Source organism: Sesamum indicum, linkage group LG3, assembly GCF_026168435.1.
Source record: "Sesamum indicum cultivar Baizhima isolate 11 linkage group LG3, ASM2616843v1, whole genome shotgun sequence".
Classification (NCBI taxonomy): Eukaryota; Viridiplantae; Streptophyta; class Magnoliopsida; order Lamiales; family Pedaliaceae; genus Sesamum; species Sesamum indicum.
This window is the reverse complement of record NC_142659.1, coordinates 9,222,854-9,240,259: the sequence shown is the minus strand read 5'-3', so window position 1 is coordinate 9,240,259 and position 17,406 is coordinate 9,222,854. Positions and strand designations below refer to the sequence as shown.

The 17,406-nt window shown below is 40.8% G+C and overlaps 2 long non-coding RNA genes across 2 annotated transcripts; both read left to right on the top strand.

Annotated features, from left to right (window-relative positions):
• Window positions 1–1,025: 1,025 nt before the first annotated feature.
• Window positions 1,026–2,973, top strand: LOC148788659 (uncharacterized). The gene is made up of 3 exons (XR_016064525.1): window positions 1,026–1,155; window positions 1,668–1,731; window positions 2,610–2,973. It is a non-coding gene; the product is annotated as an uncharacterized LOC148788659 (long non-coding RNA).
• A 5,229-nt stretch (window positions 2,974–8,202) lies between these two features.
• On the top strand, window positions 8,203–10,187 carry LOC148788658 (uncharacterized). Its single transcript, XR_016064948.1, has 3 exons — window positions 8,203–8,332; window positions 8,845–8,908; window positions 9,746–10,187. It is a non-coding gene; the product is annotated as an uncharacterized LOC148788658 (long non-coding RNA).
• The last annotated feature ends 7,219 nt before the right edge of the window (window positions 10,188–17,406 follow it).

Below are 17,406 nucleotides of genomic sequence, written 5' to 3'. Positions count from 1 at the left end.
TGGTTGATACAAAAGACAGTTCAAGACTGTGGATATAGGTTAATCCATATACCTTTGGAAATAGAATCATTGAGCCAGAAGTGGACGAGGTCCCTAAGATGGAAGTACATGTTCTAATGATCCTCCATAGGATCAACTGATGAGAGAAAGTGCGGATTTCCACACTAATGCCACTCCAATATTTATGGGAATCAGGCTAAAGGAAAATCCAGGAAGAAATGCAAAGAGAATGCCTAAAAATACACCTTAGGCAAAGACCATGCTGCAGCCCTTACATCCATACGGCGCTTAACCTAGATATTATTGATTTTCGAAATACCAAGAAGTTGATAGACGAATGGGTTGCAGCCATCAAGATAGCAGTAACTACCCTAGAGCTCGACAAGAAAAACTTAATAAAACTTGTTGAGTTGAGCTTGGAGGGATTTGTAAAGATCAAATGGGACAATACCCTAGAAGATACAAAAGCCAGTATCCTTGTCGGAGATTGGAAAGGCCCAATAGCAGACCAGCTAGGAAGGTTTATCAAGATATACTTCATCGAATATGGATACTTCGAAGGAAGTAGAGCAGAAAAAGCTAGAGAATATGCACAGGTTCTCTTCAACCTTGAATTAAGAAGTATCTACGCAGTAGATGAATATATCTATTAGTTCCGCAAGTATTTTTTCCAAAGTGGAGTAGCAACAGAAGTAGCAACTCCAATATACTTCGCAAAGATATGCAGTCTATGGAGGGAAATGTGACGTCCGTAGAATTTTGTATGTAATTGGGAGACTAATTGGTAATTATTAAAAATTTAGATGTAATTAGTAAATAAAATTATAGATTGAATTTGGAATATAATAACACTTGAACGGATTAAATTGGAGTTCGTTATAATATTTGGGGCAAATTATAGTAATTAAGAAAATGAAAAGGATGTAATTGGTATTTTAAGAAAAGTTTAATTAAATATAAAATAATAATAATGTTTTATGTACATAAATAATTAATATATATATATATACAAAATGAGGGAGATTTTGATTGAGGCGGTGGGGCCTCTCTTTCCACTTTTCCTCATTTTAAAACATACACACCCTTACACAAACTCACACACACACCGTCATATTCCACACACACTGTCGCACACACATATTGCCGAGGAGAGAGGTACGGATTTTATTACTTTAATTTATATTAATTTATATAATTATATTATTTAATTAGTCCGTTTATTAAATGTTGATTATATTGAGCGGTGAACTATTTAATCGGAGTGTTTTATGATTTTGGCTATTTATATTAGTGTCAAATTAAATATCACAATTGCTATAAAAATGATATAGTTGGGTAATTAAAATATTAGATTTGTTAGATTTAATTATCCTTATAGTTAATCTATACAATTCCATCGGAATGATTAACCAAATATGTAATTCTATGTATTGTCGCTTAATTATAGCAACGGTAAATTGACAGAAAATTCATAGAAATACTTTGAAAGTTATATTTTAGAAATATTATGTTATTAATTAGGGAAAGGAGGTTTCAGTGGTAATATAATTTTACGAATGTTATTAAAAATGATAGTTATAAATACGTAAGGGGTCTAATTAAGTGAATTCTTATGAATTATTTGGTAAATTAAATATATTGATTATACGTATTATAATTTATTATAGGGCGTGACGACAAGATAGAGGGTTGAGCAGTCCCTCGTAAAACAGAAGCATTTTGGGATATAAGGTAAGTACAGCTAATTGGATTTATATATATATACGTATGTATAGTATTGAATATATTATATATATTGGTTTCTTGGATGCGAACGTGGACTTGGCTATATAATATTATGCGTGGCTTTCGTATATTGATTGTTTATATAATTAGTTGTGAATTATTTGTTAGATTATCATAATATTGGTGAAATTGTTACTATGTGGTATGTGATGGTAATGTAGAGATATGCGGGATATGATTATGTGATAATCATATAATTGATTGTTGATGAAATCTAATTGGGAGTTGTTATTGAGAAAGTGATTATTATAAAGAATAGAATGACGATTGTGAATGGAAATAAAAGATGATGCTTACCTAGTTGGAAACACAGTCAATGGTTTATGAAAATGTGATTGATATTGAGATATGAAAAAATATGTGAATTAAGCTAGGTACCATGGCGCGTAGGGTACCGGGGTATTCCGGGGCAGCAGGGAATATCCTGTGCTTGTTAGCTACACACTGGGGTGGTGTGGGGGTACCATGTTTGTTATGATGTCCTGTGCTATATTGCTACACAGCTGAAGTAAAAGAGTGTGGGGATATCACACAACGGGTATCCTGTGCTGTATATGATATGATGATGGCCGGCGAAACCATTGACTGATGTACTCCAATTAGAGTAAGTGGGGCCCTTAGCTAATAAACGATAATGTTGAATATTGTGTCATAGCTTGATTTATAATTGTGAATAGGTATTACCGCTTATATTTGTTGTTGCTATTGACAATGACTGTTAGTCGATGTGACTGCATGTACGTGAAATTGTTGCCTGTATGTATATATAAACTGATCAGCTATACTTATTGAGTAGGCAGCTCATTCCTTGCCACGTTTTTCAGGAGATAGGTCACACTGACTAGCCACATTGACTTTGAGCGGTGCCGTTGTCTTTATTAGGTGGGTCAGCCGTGACTTCTGAAGCCAAAGTTTTTGATTGTTGGGTTGTAAATATTCTGGTCTTTTATCGGGATTTATGTTTAAAGTTGTGGTATGATTTTCTTGAGGTTATGAACACGAGAATATTTAGTGAGGGCAAATATTACTTTTGGTGGTATATATTATCTTTTGTGATATATAATATTATATTGACAAATTAGATTTATTTTACGGGTTGAAATAGAATTACTTATAGAATGAGTTCTGACTAAGAAAGGATGAAATAGTGATAATTAGAAGTAGCGGGTAGGGGGCGCTACATTGGGTGGTATCAGAGCAGGTCTACGTTTCTAGGGTAATGATTGTGAGATGTCTTTAATGATTGAATTGTTTAATGTAGGATGGCTTCTCAAGGTACACGTGCTGACCCAGTAGCTAATAGGGAAGAGTTAGCGGAGTCCGTAGAGGGCTCAGTGGCACCTGCAAGTGCAGGTGAGGTGGAAGTAGGTCGAGAGGGTGTTGGTGCTGAGGCTCCTATTCCTCCCGGTGGTGCTCCAGCGACAGGATTACCACCAGAGTATGCACAAATATTTCAAATGGCTTTTCAGGCCCAAGCACAAGCACAAGCGCAGTTACTTGCACAGGCGCGCGCATCCACTCCAGTGCTAGCACCAGTAGTTCCTACCACTGATCGTAACTATGAAAGAATCAGAAAGATGGGGGCTACAGAATTTGAGGGTACACTAGACCCAGAGGTTGCTGAGAGATGGTGGGAAAAAGTCGAAGATGTGATGAACTTAATAAATTGCACTCCAGAGGATCGACTTAAGTATGTTGTTTCTTTGTTCGTGGGTAATGCCTTGATTTGGTGGAGGTCTGTAAAGAGGGGATATGAGCCAAGAGAAATAACTTGGGCTGAGTTTCAGAAAGAATTTGATGATAAATACACACCCAAGATGTACCGAGACAAGAAGAGGATGGAGTTTCTGAATTTAGTGCAAGGGGATGATCAGACAGTGGCAGAATATGAACTCCGTTTTGCAGCATTAGCCAAATATGCACCAGAAGCAATTGCAATGCAGGAGGATCGTTGTTATCGTTTTGAACAGGGGCTACGACCAGAGATCAGAAAAGGCCTCGCAATCAGAATTACAAATTTTAAAACTCTTGTTGAATCGGCGGTTCGGATGGAAGAAGCAGTAATGGAGGACAAGAAGAAGGGGGAAGAGAAGAGGAAATCAACATATGCAATAGGGGAATCGAGTAGGTTGACCAAGAGGGGAACCGGTCGCTCATTCTCAGCGGGAAGTGGGAGTTTTACACGTGGTGGTCCCATTTTTCGAGGAAGCAGTGGACAGAGGTTTGGGGGATCCACGGGCTTTAGCAGAGGTTCATTCGAACGCAGCTCATTTGCTACGCCTTCTACTGGATTAGGAAGGGGAGCTGGACCGAGTTATGGTCGAGGACCAGTTTTTCCTCCGAGTTGTTCTACTTGTGGAAGACAACATCAAGGGCCATGTTGGAGACGGGATAATATACCGAAGACTTGCTATCGCTGTGGAGGTAGAGGACACATAGCCAGAAATTGTTCCAGTCAGACTATAGGCGTGACTGAAAGTGTTGCTAGCGGGACCCAGAGCCAAAGCAGTGTTGGGAGTAGTGACAGGGGAACTGGGAGAGGCAGAGGCAGAGGTAGAGGCGCGGGTAGCAGAGATAGTGGCCACGCCATTAGTAGCGGTATGAGGGGGGTTGGAGCACAAGTTACTCAGGGACAGACCCAGGCAAGGATATATAACATTACTAGAGAGGAAGCCCCCGCATCGAATGACGTGATATCAGGTACGATATTGTTATATGACATTGCGGCTTATGTTTTGATTGATCCTGGATCTACACATTCATATATTTCATCCGAATTTGCATCTAAAATACCGGGAGAGAATAGTCCGTTGGGATGTAATTTGATGGTTTATTTGCCCGTGGGAGGGGGTGTGATAGTGAACAGTGTTAGAAAAGGGAGTTTAGTGAGAATCGGAGATGTAAATTTACCTGTAGACCTTATAGTGCTGGATTTGAAAGAGTTTGATGTGATTCTGGGGATGGATTGGTTAGCGCAACATAAAGCAATAGTTGACTGTTATAAAAAGGAAGTAATGATCGAATGTTCTGGCAAATCAAAAATAATATTGGTGGGGGATCGTCAGGTAGTACCAATTTGTGTAATATCAGCTATGGAGGCAAGACGATTGATGTTAGAGGGTTGTGAAGCATATCTAGCCCATGTGGTAGATACCGAAAAGGTTAATCCCACGTTGGAAGAAATCCCGGTAGTGAGAGACTTCCCTGAAGTATTTCCTGATGACTTACCAGGATTGCCACCGCATAGGGAAGTGGATTTTGCCATAGAAACTCTTCCAGGAGTTGCCCCAATTTCCATTGCGCCGTACAGAATGGCTCCAGTGGAATTACATGAGCTCAAAAAGCAAATCGAAGAATTATTGGGGAAAGGGTTTATCAGGCCGAGTACTTCGCCGTGGGGAGCACCAGTGCTGTTTGTGAAAAAGAAAGATGGGAGCATGAGGTTATGCATCGACTACCGGCAATTAAACAGAGTAACAGTGAAGAATAAATATCCATTGCCGAGGATTGATGACCTGCTAGACCAGCTAAAGGGAGCTACAATATTTTCAATGATCGATTTGAGGTCTGGGTATTGGCAGTTGAGGATTGCAGAGAATGACATACCGAAGACAGCTTTCCGTACTCGTTATGGTCATTATGAGTTTCTGGTGATGCCTTTTGGGTTAACAAATGCACCAGCGGCATTCATGGCATTGATGAACCGTACATTTCAGGAATATCTGGATCACTTCGTTATTGTGTTTATAGATGACATTTTGGTATACTCGAAGGATAGAGATGAGCATGAGCAACATTTGAGGATAGTCTTACAGATTTTGAAAGAGAAGGAATTATATGCTAAGTTAAGCAAATGTGAATTTTGGGTAAATCAAGTGGTTTTCCTTGGGCATGTAGTATCTGGTGATGGGGTTATGCCTGATCCTTCAAAAGTAAAAGCTATTATGGAGTGGAGGGTGCCAAAGAATGCTACTGAAGTCCGAAGCTTCTTAGGGTTGGCTGGATATTACAGGAGATTTGTTGAGGGTTTCTCTATAATTGCCGGTCCTCTAACCAAGTTGCTAAGAAAGGGGGTAGAATTTCAGTGGACGGAACAGTGTCAACAAAGTTTTGATGAGTTGAAGAAGAGACTGACCTCCAATCCGATTTTGGTTTTGCCATCTGGTAGCGGTGGATATATAGTGTATACAGATGCTTCCAAACAGGGTTTGGGATGTGTGTTGATACAAAGCAGAAAGGTAATTGCTTATGCATCCCGTCAATTGAAGAACCATGAATTAAATTATCCTACACATGACTTAGAGTTAGCCGCGATTGTGCATGCACTGAAAATCTGGAGACATTACTTGTACGGAGAAAAATTTCAGATCCTTACTGACCATAAAAGTTTGAAATATATCTTGACACAAAAGGAATTGAATTTGAGACAGAGAAGGTGGATAGAATTGCTGAAGGATTATGATTGCACTATTGACTTCCATCCAGGGAAAGCGAACGTGGTAGCAGATGCCTTGAGTAGAAAGAGTTCAAGTACATTAGCCAATCTGGGGAGTCACAACCAGACATTGCTACTGGAGATGAGGTCTATGAATACGAAACTAGAGGTTGATCAGGTAGCAGGTTTATTGGCAGCCTTGCAAATTAAACCAGACTTTGTGGATCAGATCAAAGAAGCACAGACTCGAGACGCTTTCTTATTACGAATGTTGGAAAGAATAAGACTTGGTAAGAAAACAAATTTTTCAATAAGAGGTGATGGAGTACTAGTGAATGGGGGACGAGTTTGTGTGCCTGATACAGATGGGTTACGCGAAGCAATTTTGCAGGAAGCTCACAATTCACCATATGCGATGCACCCTGGTACTACAAAAATGTATCGAAATTTAAGACCCTATTACTGGTGGCAGACAATGAAGAAGGATGTGGCTGAATTTGTGGCTAAATGTATGACATGTCAGCAAGTAAAGGCAGAACATCAGGCACCAGCAGGTAAACTTTGACCTCTATCGATACCAGAATGGAAGTGGGAGAAGATCACTATGGATTTTGTCATGGGGTTGCCACGAACATTCAGAAAGCACGACGCTATTTGGGTAATTGTGGATAGATTAACAAAATCTGCTCATTTCTTGCCGGTACGAATAACTGATTCTCTGGATAAGTTAGCTGGATTATACATTTCTGAGATAGTGAGATTACATGGAGTCCCTGTATCGATTGTGTCCGACAGAGATCCCCGATTTACCTCACGCTTTTGGGAAAGTTTACAAAGGGCATTGGGCACAAAATTGCATTTTAGTACCGCATTCCATCCTCAAACAGATGGCCAATCAGAAAGAACGATACAAACCCTAGAAGATATGATGAGAGCTTGTACAATGGAGTTTAAGGGCAACTGGGATGATCATCTACCTCTAATGGAGTTTGCATATAATAACAGTTTCCACTCTAGTATCGGTATGGCTCCATATGAAGCTTTATATGGAAGAAGGTGTCGCAGTCCGATTTGTTGGGATATAGAAGGATTAAGACAACTAGAAGGTCCGGAATTGGTGCAGGAAACAGTGGATAAGATACAAGTAGTTAAGAAGCACTTGAAGGCGGCACAAGATCGACAAAAAAATTATGTTGATCAACACCGAAGAGAGATGGAGTACGAAGTAGGTGATAAGGTTTTCCTGAAAATATCGCCTTGGAGGGGAATTCTGAGGTTTGGCAAGCAAGGAAAGCTGAGTCCGAGATACATTGGGCCGTATGAAATTATTGAAAGAATTGGACCACTGGCGTATCGACTGGCATTACCGGCAGAGTTGTCACAAATACATGATGTTTTCCATGTTTCGATGCTGCGACGATATCGGTCTGATCCTAGCCACATTATTCATGAGACGGAGATAGAGATTTCTAAGGAGTTAACATATGTGGAGGAGCCTGCAGAGATTTTGGATAGAAATGTAAGAAAATTAAGAAAAAAAGATATACCGATGGTAAAGGTAAGATGGAGTCATCATTACCCGAGGGAGGCGACTTGGGAGGTTGAGGAGCATATGAAAGAGAAATATCCCTACTTATTCCATTGAGCGGGTAAGTTACTTAAATTTCGGGGACGAAATTTTCATTAGGAGGGGAGAATTGTGACGTCCGTAGAATTTTGTATGTAATTGGGAGACTAATTGGTAATTATTAGAAATTTAGATGTAATTAGTAAATAAAATTATAGATTGAATTTGGAATATAATAACACTTGAACGGATTAAATTGGAGTTCGTTATAATATTTGGGGCAAATTATAGTAATTAAGAAAATGAAAAGGATGTAATTGGTATTTTAAGAAAAGTTTAATTAAATATAAAATAATAATAATGTTTTATGTACATAAATAATTAATATATATATATATACAAAATGAGGGAGATTTTGATTGAGGCGGTGGGGCCTCTCTTTCCACTTTTCCTCATTTTAAAACATACACACCCTTACACAAACTCACACACACACCGTCATATTCCACACACACTGTCGCACACACATATTGCCGAGGAGAGAGGTACGGATTTTATTACTTTAATTTATATTAATTTATATAATTATATTATTTAATTAGTCCGTTTATTAAATGTTGATTATATTGAGCGGTGAACTATTTAATCGGAGTGTTTTATGATTTTGGCTATTTATATTAGTGTCAAATTAAATATCACAATTGCTATAAAAATGATATAGTTGGGTAATTAAAATATTAGATTTGTTAGATTTAATTATCCTTATAGTTAATCTGTACAATTCCATCGGAATGATTAACCAAATATGTAATTCTATGTATTGTTGCTTAATTATAGCAACGGTAAATTGACAGAAAATTCATAGAAATACTTTGAAAGTTATATTTTAGAAATATTATGTTATTAATTAGGGAAAGGAGGTTTCAGTGGTAATATAATTTTACGAATGTTATTAAAAATGATAGTTATAAATACGTAAGGGGTTTAATTAAGTGAATTCTTATGAATTATTTGGTAAATTAAATATATTGATTATACGTATTATAATTTATTATAGGGCGTGACGACAAGATAGAGGGTTGAGCAGTCCCACGTAAAACAGAAGCATTTTGGGATATAAGGTAAGTACAGCTAATTGGATTTATATATATATACGTATGTATAGTATTGAATATATTATATATATTGGTTTCTTGGATGCGAACGTGGACTTGGCTATATAATATTATGCGTGGCTTTCGTATATTGATTGTTTATATAATTAGTTGTGAATTATTTGTTAGATTATCATAATATTGGTGAAATTGTTACTATGTGGTATGTGATGGTAATGTAGAGATATGCGGGATATGATTATGTGATAATCATATAATTGATTGTTGATGAAATCTAATTGGGAGTTGTTATTGAGAAAGTGATTATTATAAAGAATAGAATGACGATTGTGAATGGAAATAAAAGATGATGCTTACCTAGTTGGAAACACAGTCAATGGTTTATGAAAATGTGATTGATATTGAGATATGAAAAAATATGTGAATTAAGCGCAGGGAATATCCTGTGCTTGTTAGCTACACACTGGGGTGGTGTGGGGGTACCATGTTTGTTGTGATGTCCTGTGCTATATTGCTACACAGCTGAAGTAAAAGAGTGTGGGGATATCACACAACGGGTATCCTGTGCTGTATATGATATGATGATGGCCGGCGAAACCATTGACTGATGTACTCCAATTAGAGTAAGTGGGGCCCTTAGCTAATAAACGATAATGTTGAATATTGTGTCATAGCTTGATTTATAATTGTGAATAGGTATTACCGCTTATATTTGTTGTTGCTATTGACAATGACTGTTAGTCGATGTGACTGCATGTACGTGAAATTGTTGCCTGTATGTATATATAAACTGATCAGCTATACTTATTGAGTAGGCAGCTCATTCCTTGCCACGTTTTTCAGGAGATAGGTCACACTGACTAGCCACATTGACTTTGACCGGTGCCGTTGTCTTTATTAGGTGGGTCAGCCGTGACTTCTGAAGCCAAAGTTTTTGATTGTTGGGTTGTAAATATTCTGGTCTTTTATCGGGATTTATGTTTAAAGTTGTGGTATGATTTTCTTGAGGTTATGAACACGAGAATATTTAGTGAGGGCAAATATTACTTTTGGTGGTATATATTATCTTTTGTGATATATAATATTATATTGACAAATTAGATTTATTTTACGGGTTGAAATAGAATTACTTATAGAATGAGTTCTGACTAAGAAAGGATGAAATAGTGATAATTAGAAGTAGCGGGTAGGGGGCGCTACAGGAAATGTTGATCATACAAAGTACCTGAAGGACGACTAGATTCAGTGGCGCGAATAATGTCTTTCCTTAAAGACAAACTGAAGGATTGGTGTTATCAAGCATTCATCCAGAAGAACATGAAAAGACTGAGAGGTAAATCAAACAAACTCCTCTCTATTGTGAACAATGATTTATCAACTATTATAGGAGAATCAAGCGAGCCAAGGAGAAGGAGGAAGCAAAGTAGTGACTCCTACCCCAGGAGTTCCAGAAGATCCTTTTCCCAGCGGTGAACATGGTGGTCCAAGTCCAAAGCTAGAACATACAAATATGGACAGAGAATAACACCAACAAGGGCTTCATCCTAAGGATCTAGACGAACAGATGCAAGATCCACCGAAAGAACCCCTACAAGAAAAACTTTCGGACGAGCCCATACCCGAGTCAATGAAAGTTTCAAAGACTGCAATTGCTGGTCTTGCGGAGCAAAATGACATATATCCCCCGACTGCCCGCAGAAACGTGGTGTATGACGAATATTTGAAGCCACGAATGACATCTTGGATGTAGTCTACTATGGAGATTTGGTACCCATTTACCGATTCGAAGATCTTGCGTCAGACGAAATCGTGTATGAAGAAGAGAGAGAAACTGATTCGGTTGGATCTTCAACCAGTCAAAATAATTACAACGAAGGAGATAGGCTTCAAACTTCCTAAAGCCTATCAGGATTCTTTTCCAGAATGACGGTGTTCAACAAACTATGGAAAGAATCATGAGATAAGATTTCAACCTCAGCCCATATGATGGATTTAGAATTGAAGGAATTGGGAAAGTCCTGAACCAGATAGGACTGAACCAAAGAAAGTTTCACATAATCTACAAAGTAAGTTCAAGTGAGTTTGCTATACCTATGGAACTTATTGGTAATGTGACGGAGATGCAATTAATTCCTAAAGAAGAGATTCTTGAAGAATTAAGTACGCTTAGAGAAGAAGTAGCTTTTACTATGTAATAGATCCACATAGGAACTATTGAAGTAGTAATAAAAGCAACTTCTAAAGAAGGAATTGATTCAGAAATACATTTATCTATAATTGATAGAAGAATCAATAACTTAAGGCATGATTGTCTTTGAACAATGATAGGTAATTTGTATGCAGGAAAATTAATGTTTGACATTCATCCTAGGATAACATACAATCTTGCAAACCAAGATTTCAGTTGAGTCTTAACCCTTCATCAAGATTTTAAAAGAAAAGATCTAATGAAAAAAGGAATAGACTGTATTCTATAACTTATAGAATTGCATTATGTCCTTTCCAATACGCATCATTCATATTTGTTTCTTAGGAAAGAGTATATTGAGATTCCTAGAATTTTCAAGGATTTCGGCAAGGTAATGACACCAGATCCTATCAGGATACCTAGAATAGGTGGTGTTGATATCATCATAAAAGATCACCCAATTCTAGATAGAACACTTAGCTCTAGAATTGAGTTTAGTAGTCTGATGTCCTTTTGGGAAGATAGGGTTACAGGCTACAAAGGAAAGGAGAAAGAGTTAATAAAGGCTTTAACTCGTTAAGAGATTAGGGTAGATAACGTAAAATTTAGATACCCTGAAGGACGGAAAGAAATACAAGTAATATTTGTCATGTCACAAAAGTGGTTGACTCACATGCTACACTGACAGATGAGCGCCATTCTAGGAATGGGAAGGAGACGGCGGTTCCGGAGGTACTGCCAAAGGTTCCTGAGTTGGGAGAGTCTGGTCCATCTGACACGAGGCCAGACGATGAGCAGGTAGATACATGTGTTGTGCCAGCATCCCAGACAGCGAGTTTGCCTTGCGAGCTGCCAGGTTGTGTGGTAAATACATCAGATCACGAGTTGCCTAACTGTGCTGCAGTGACAGATGATGAGGCTTTAGGCCAGACGGGGGAGGGCGTTATTCAGATGGATGAGGAGGATGTCTCTAGGAGGTTGGCACGCCATCGGCGAGGTCGGTCCATGGGAGACGCACCTACAGATCATTTTGCTTCGCCAGATCGTGGGAAGGCAGTCTCCCCGCCCCGTAGGATCGTCACGAGGAGTACTATACGATCTACTCTCCTTTAATCGATGAAAGGATTATTTTGGAACGTTCGGGGAATTGGAAATGATCCTACACAGAGGGTCTTGAATCGGGTCAGAAAACAACATCACCTTGATTTCTTGGCGATCATGGAGCCTATGATCTCCCTTGAGGGAAGGTTTATGGCGAGGCGGCTGGGATTTAAGGAGGTGGTTTCGAATTGTGTGAATCAGATATGGTTTTTCTGGGGACCGGAGGTACAGTGTCGGGTTTTGATCGATCATGAGCAGTTTCTGCACCTCCATTTGGAGTCAAATAAGTGGCCGAAACCGTTTTTTGTTACAGCGGTATATGCTAAATGTGATATGGTGGAGCGGCGAGATCTTTGGGCTGGCCTTCGGTTGATTTCGGTTGGCTCTTCGCCTTGGATTGTGGGAGGGGATTTCAATACTGTCCTCTGCCCAGAGGAACGGTCGGGGGGCGCTGCCCCGAGTGGTATCGCAATGTCTGATTTCCATGACATGATTGCAGACTGTGCCCTTACAGATGCCGGTTATACTGGGAGCCCTTACACCTGGTATAGTCGTCGGTTGCGGCAACGTCTAGATCGGGTCCTGGTGACTGATAGTTGGATGGACGTATTTTCGAAAACACAAGTTACTCATCTTGAGCTCTCCAAATCGGATCATCGTGGATTATTGGTTGTTGCAGAGACTATTGTGACGCAAAAGGCATCATCTTTTCGGTTTCAACACATGTGGATCACGCATCCGGGATTTCTCGAGGTTGTTCGTCGGAATTGGCAATACCCAACGATCGGGAGTGGTATGGTTCGCCTTCAGCAGAAATTGACTCGCTTGAAGCACTGTCTGAAGGAATGGAACAGAACAGTCTTTGGGAATGTGTTTGATAGGGTTGCAGCGGCGGAGCGAGATCTCAAGGAGGCTGATGAGGCATATGATATTAATCCTTGTGATCGCACGCTTGTGGAGCGGAGTCGGTGCTCGGCAGTGTTGGTTCGGGTGTTGACCCAAGAGGAGGCATTTTGGAAACAAAAGGCCGGGATCAAATGGGCTAAAGATGGGGAGCGAAACACGAGATACTTCCACTCTTTAGTTCAGAAGAGGAGGTTTCGTGGCACGATCTTTGAGATACAGCATGAGGGGGAGGTTTTAACTGATCCGGTAGGAATTAAGAGATCGGCGGCTTCTTTCTTTGAGCAGCTCCTATCCGCAGAGCCAGCGTTTCCCGACGAGATGGATCGAGATTGCCTAGAGGATGGCCTGACAGATGAGGACAGGTGTTTCTTGTGTACCATGCCGACGATGGCAGAGGTTCGGGAGGCAGTTTTCTGCATTGAGCCGGAGAGTGTTGCAGGACCAGATGGATTTGGGGCGATTTTCTATCATACCTGCTGGGATCTCGTCTCAGAGGATGTTTTCTGTGCAGTATCTGAGTTTTTTCGTGGTATAGCTATGCCGAAGAGTTTCACAGCTACTACCATCTCTCTTATTCCAAAGACCGCCAGCCCAGTTTCTTGGAGTGAGTATCGGCCGATAAGTTTATGTAATGTTACGAATAAGATCTGCACGAAGTTGATGTCTATCAGACTTGGGCATGTCTTGCCGAAGGTGCTATCCCCATCCCAGAGTGGGTTTGTCCCGGGACGATTGTTGAGTGATAATGTCCTGTTGGCGCAAGAATTAGTTCACTCATTGGAGTCGCGCCGGTCGGAGGCGAATGTTATTTTTAAGCTTGATATGGCCAAAGCTTATGATCGGGTTAACTGGGAGTTCCTCTTTCAAGTCTTGCGACTAAAGGGTTTCCCGCAGCATTGGATTAACTTGGTGGCTAATGCTGTATCAAACTGTTGGTTCTCAGTCCTAGTGAATGGAGAGCACGCTGGATTCTTTCATTCGACACGCGGCTTGCGGCAGGGGGATCCATTATCCCCGGCGTTATTTGTGCTTGCTGCAGATTACTTATCTCAGGGACTGAATACGCTTTTTGTGGCGCACCCAACGATGTATTACCAGTCACCGGGTCGGGTTCGGGTATCTCACCTAGCATATGCCGATGATATGATGATCTTTACTAACATCTGTAGGCAGCACATGGAATTGCTCCGTGATTTTCTCCACGCATATGAGCGGGTGTCCGGACAGCGGATAAATAGCGCAAAGAGTTCTTTTATTCTGAGCCGGCAGGTACCATTGTCACAATTGCAAGAGGTACAATACGTTATGGGTTACCAGCTAAAATATCTCCCAGTCACATATTTGGGTGTCCCTCTATACAAGGGTAATCGGAAGGCATGTTTGTTTGATTCGCTCATTTCCAGAATACGTGACATGCTACAGGGGTGGGCAATGACGAATCTATCCCATGGAGGGAGGCTAGCCTTGATTCGAAGTGTGTTGCAGGCTATGCCTTTACATCTGCTTCAAGTAATCCATCCACCTAAATCTGTCTTGATAACCATTGAGCGCATATTCAATGGTTTCTTTTGGGGCTCATATAATGGCCGCCGGCATATTCATTGGTGTTCATGGGATAAGATCTGTAGACCAGTAGCAGAAGGTGGTTTGGGTATTCGGAGTTTGGCGGAGTATGTTAGGGCTTTTTCGATGAAACTTTGGTGGCGATTTAGGCTTAAATCATCCTTGTGGTCGGAGTACTTGCATGATCGCTATTGTAGGGCTCTTCACCCTACTCATGTGCCGTATAATCGCAATCATTCCTCTGTTTGGCATCGCTTATGTCGGATCAGGGATGTGGCAGAACCTCTAATCTTCTGGACTTTGGGCCAAGGCGCAGTATCTTTCTGGCATGATAATTGGTTTGGTGAGAAGCCTCTAGCCCAGCTCGTTCGAGGGGCCCCTGACACTATGGAGCCGGTATGTTATTACTGGCATGAGGGAGAATGGAATGTTCCCAAAATTTTCAGGATAGTCCCGCCACAGATCGCGCATATTATCTGCCGAATTCCTATTGCAGCGGGACAGAGGGACAGAATTGTGTGGACCGCGACGAGTAATGGGACGTTTTCCACAGCATCGGCATGGGAGGCCATTCGAGTGGCGTCTCCTCGGCGGCAACTCTTTACAGATATATGGCACCGATCCTTGAGGCCAACGGTGTCGGTCTTTTTGTGGCGGCTTTTCCAGGATTGGATCCCAGTGGATGAACGCATGAAGCGAAAGGGCTTTAGTTTCGCATCAAAATGCCAATGTTGCGAGGCAGAGGAGAGCATCTCTCATCTCTTTGTAGAAGGGGAAGTAGTTCGGGAAGTGTGGCTGCACTTTGCTAATGTCTTTGGGCTTCAGCTGTGTGAAACCGGGGACCTGGTTAATCTGGTGCATTTTTGGCGATACTCTACCCCGTTTCACTCGGATTTGCATATTTGCACTTTGGTCCCATTTCTGATCCTATGGTCTACTTGGACGCAGCGCAATGCTGCAAAATATCATGGGGCACATTTTACAGCCACGGGCACCATATTGGAGGTTCAGCGCCACCTCCGCACGTTGTATGCAGCTCGGATCATGACGAGCATACAATGGAAGGGTGACTTGCACCGGGCATTGGCTATGGGATTCTGCTTCAGGCCGATAGCGCCTCAGGCACCCAGAGTGGTGCGTTGGAGTACCCCCTCTCCGGCGTGGTTCAAACTTAATTCGGATGGGTCATCGCTCGGAAATCCCGGGCCGGCAGCAGCGGCAGGCATTATTCGGGATGCAGATGGACAGGTGCGTTTGGCATACCAGTTTGCTTTGGGCACAGCCACTAGTGTGGTCTCAGAGCTTACTGCTGTCTGGCGAGGTTTAGAGCTAGCTCGAGCACACAGTTTAGCACCCATAGTGGTTGAGGTGGATGCTACAGTCGTTCTCCAACTCTTACAGTCTAGGGCATCTGGGATATGGGAGGTGCAGCATTTGATCATGCGCATTGTGCAGCTCCAGCAGGAATTAGGATCGGACGTACGACATATTTTTCGAGAGGCTAATGGAGCGGCTGATCATCTTGCGAAGGATGCCGCTTCTCGCCAGTTGACTCGAGTTATGTATCAGGAGGACATTACGGGAGTACTGCGAGGCATTATCCGACTTGATAAAATGGGCACTCCATACCTTCGCCGGTGAGCTTGAGATCGGGCATTGGGGAGAGATTGGTGAGGGCACTACGGAGTTGTACTAGTGGGATGGGCATGACAGGCCAATTCTACTTGCTTTCTAGGCTCAATAGAGTTGTGTTGTATTTTTTTAGTGTTAATCACTAATGTTGCACATAGATTAGAATTTTCTTTGATTGTAAAGGGAGTAAGTACTCCTTGTTTACCGCTTTTCAATTGTACACTCTATAATTTTTCGAGTTAATAAACAGGTAGGGGTCCGCCAAACCCCCCGCCTAGGCACAGGCGGCTTTTCCAAAAAAAAAAAAAAAAAAAAAAAAGAATAATATTTGACATCACTAAGAAAGAAAATTTTTTCCCTTGTGATGACTGATATCATTTACAGCAACCTTTTGTTGGAAAATATGAAGTCATGCTACAAAATAGGAGGCCATGAAATTCTAGTTGCAGGTGTTGCGGGACGAGAAAATCGGTGTAAGACTTTGGGGTTAAGTTTCCTAGAAGACCATAAACCATGGGGAACAAAAGGTAACGGAATGGAATTCAGTCTTGATGGTGTCACCATAAAGATTGAATGACAAGTCCCTTTTTTATAGACATATATGTTGGTATGTTGTATTGATTCAGGATCAAGAATTTTCACGGCAAATCCTGGAGTTTTCCCTAAAGAAGCAAGGAAAACCTTACCCATTATTGCAAGAAGGGATTTTTCACAAAAAATCTTGATACTCAATAAGGAAATACGAGAAGCCAAGATCATGGTCGAAGGAGCATTCAGATCGCCCTAGTTAAGGATAAAAACACCTCCTATTTACTTTCATGATACAGGTGCCGATATCATGCTAGGTAACAATCTTGTCCAAACATTTGCGAGATATATGCAGGATAATCAAAAGAATCTGTTAATCTTTACCACTAACTGTTAATCTTGCAAAGAGAAAATGCATTTAACAGGATAATGCCAATAAATTTTTGCAGCAAACATGGTGATTTTGATGCTAGATTAACTCATCCAAAAATACATGATAAGAGGAAATTTGGTATAGTTCTTTTGTCTTTCAGGCAACAATACATAAGGAATCCGAGGGGAAAATTATGAACCTCAAAGAAGCACT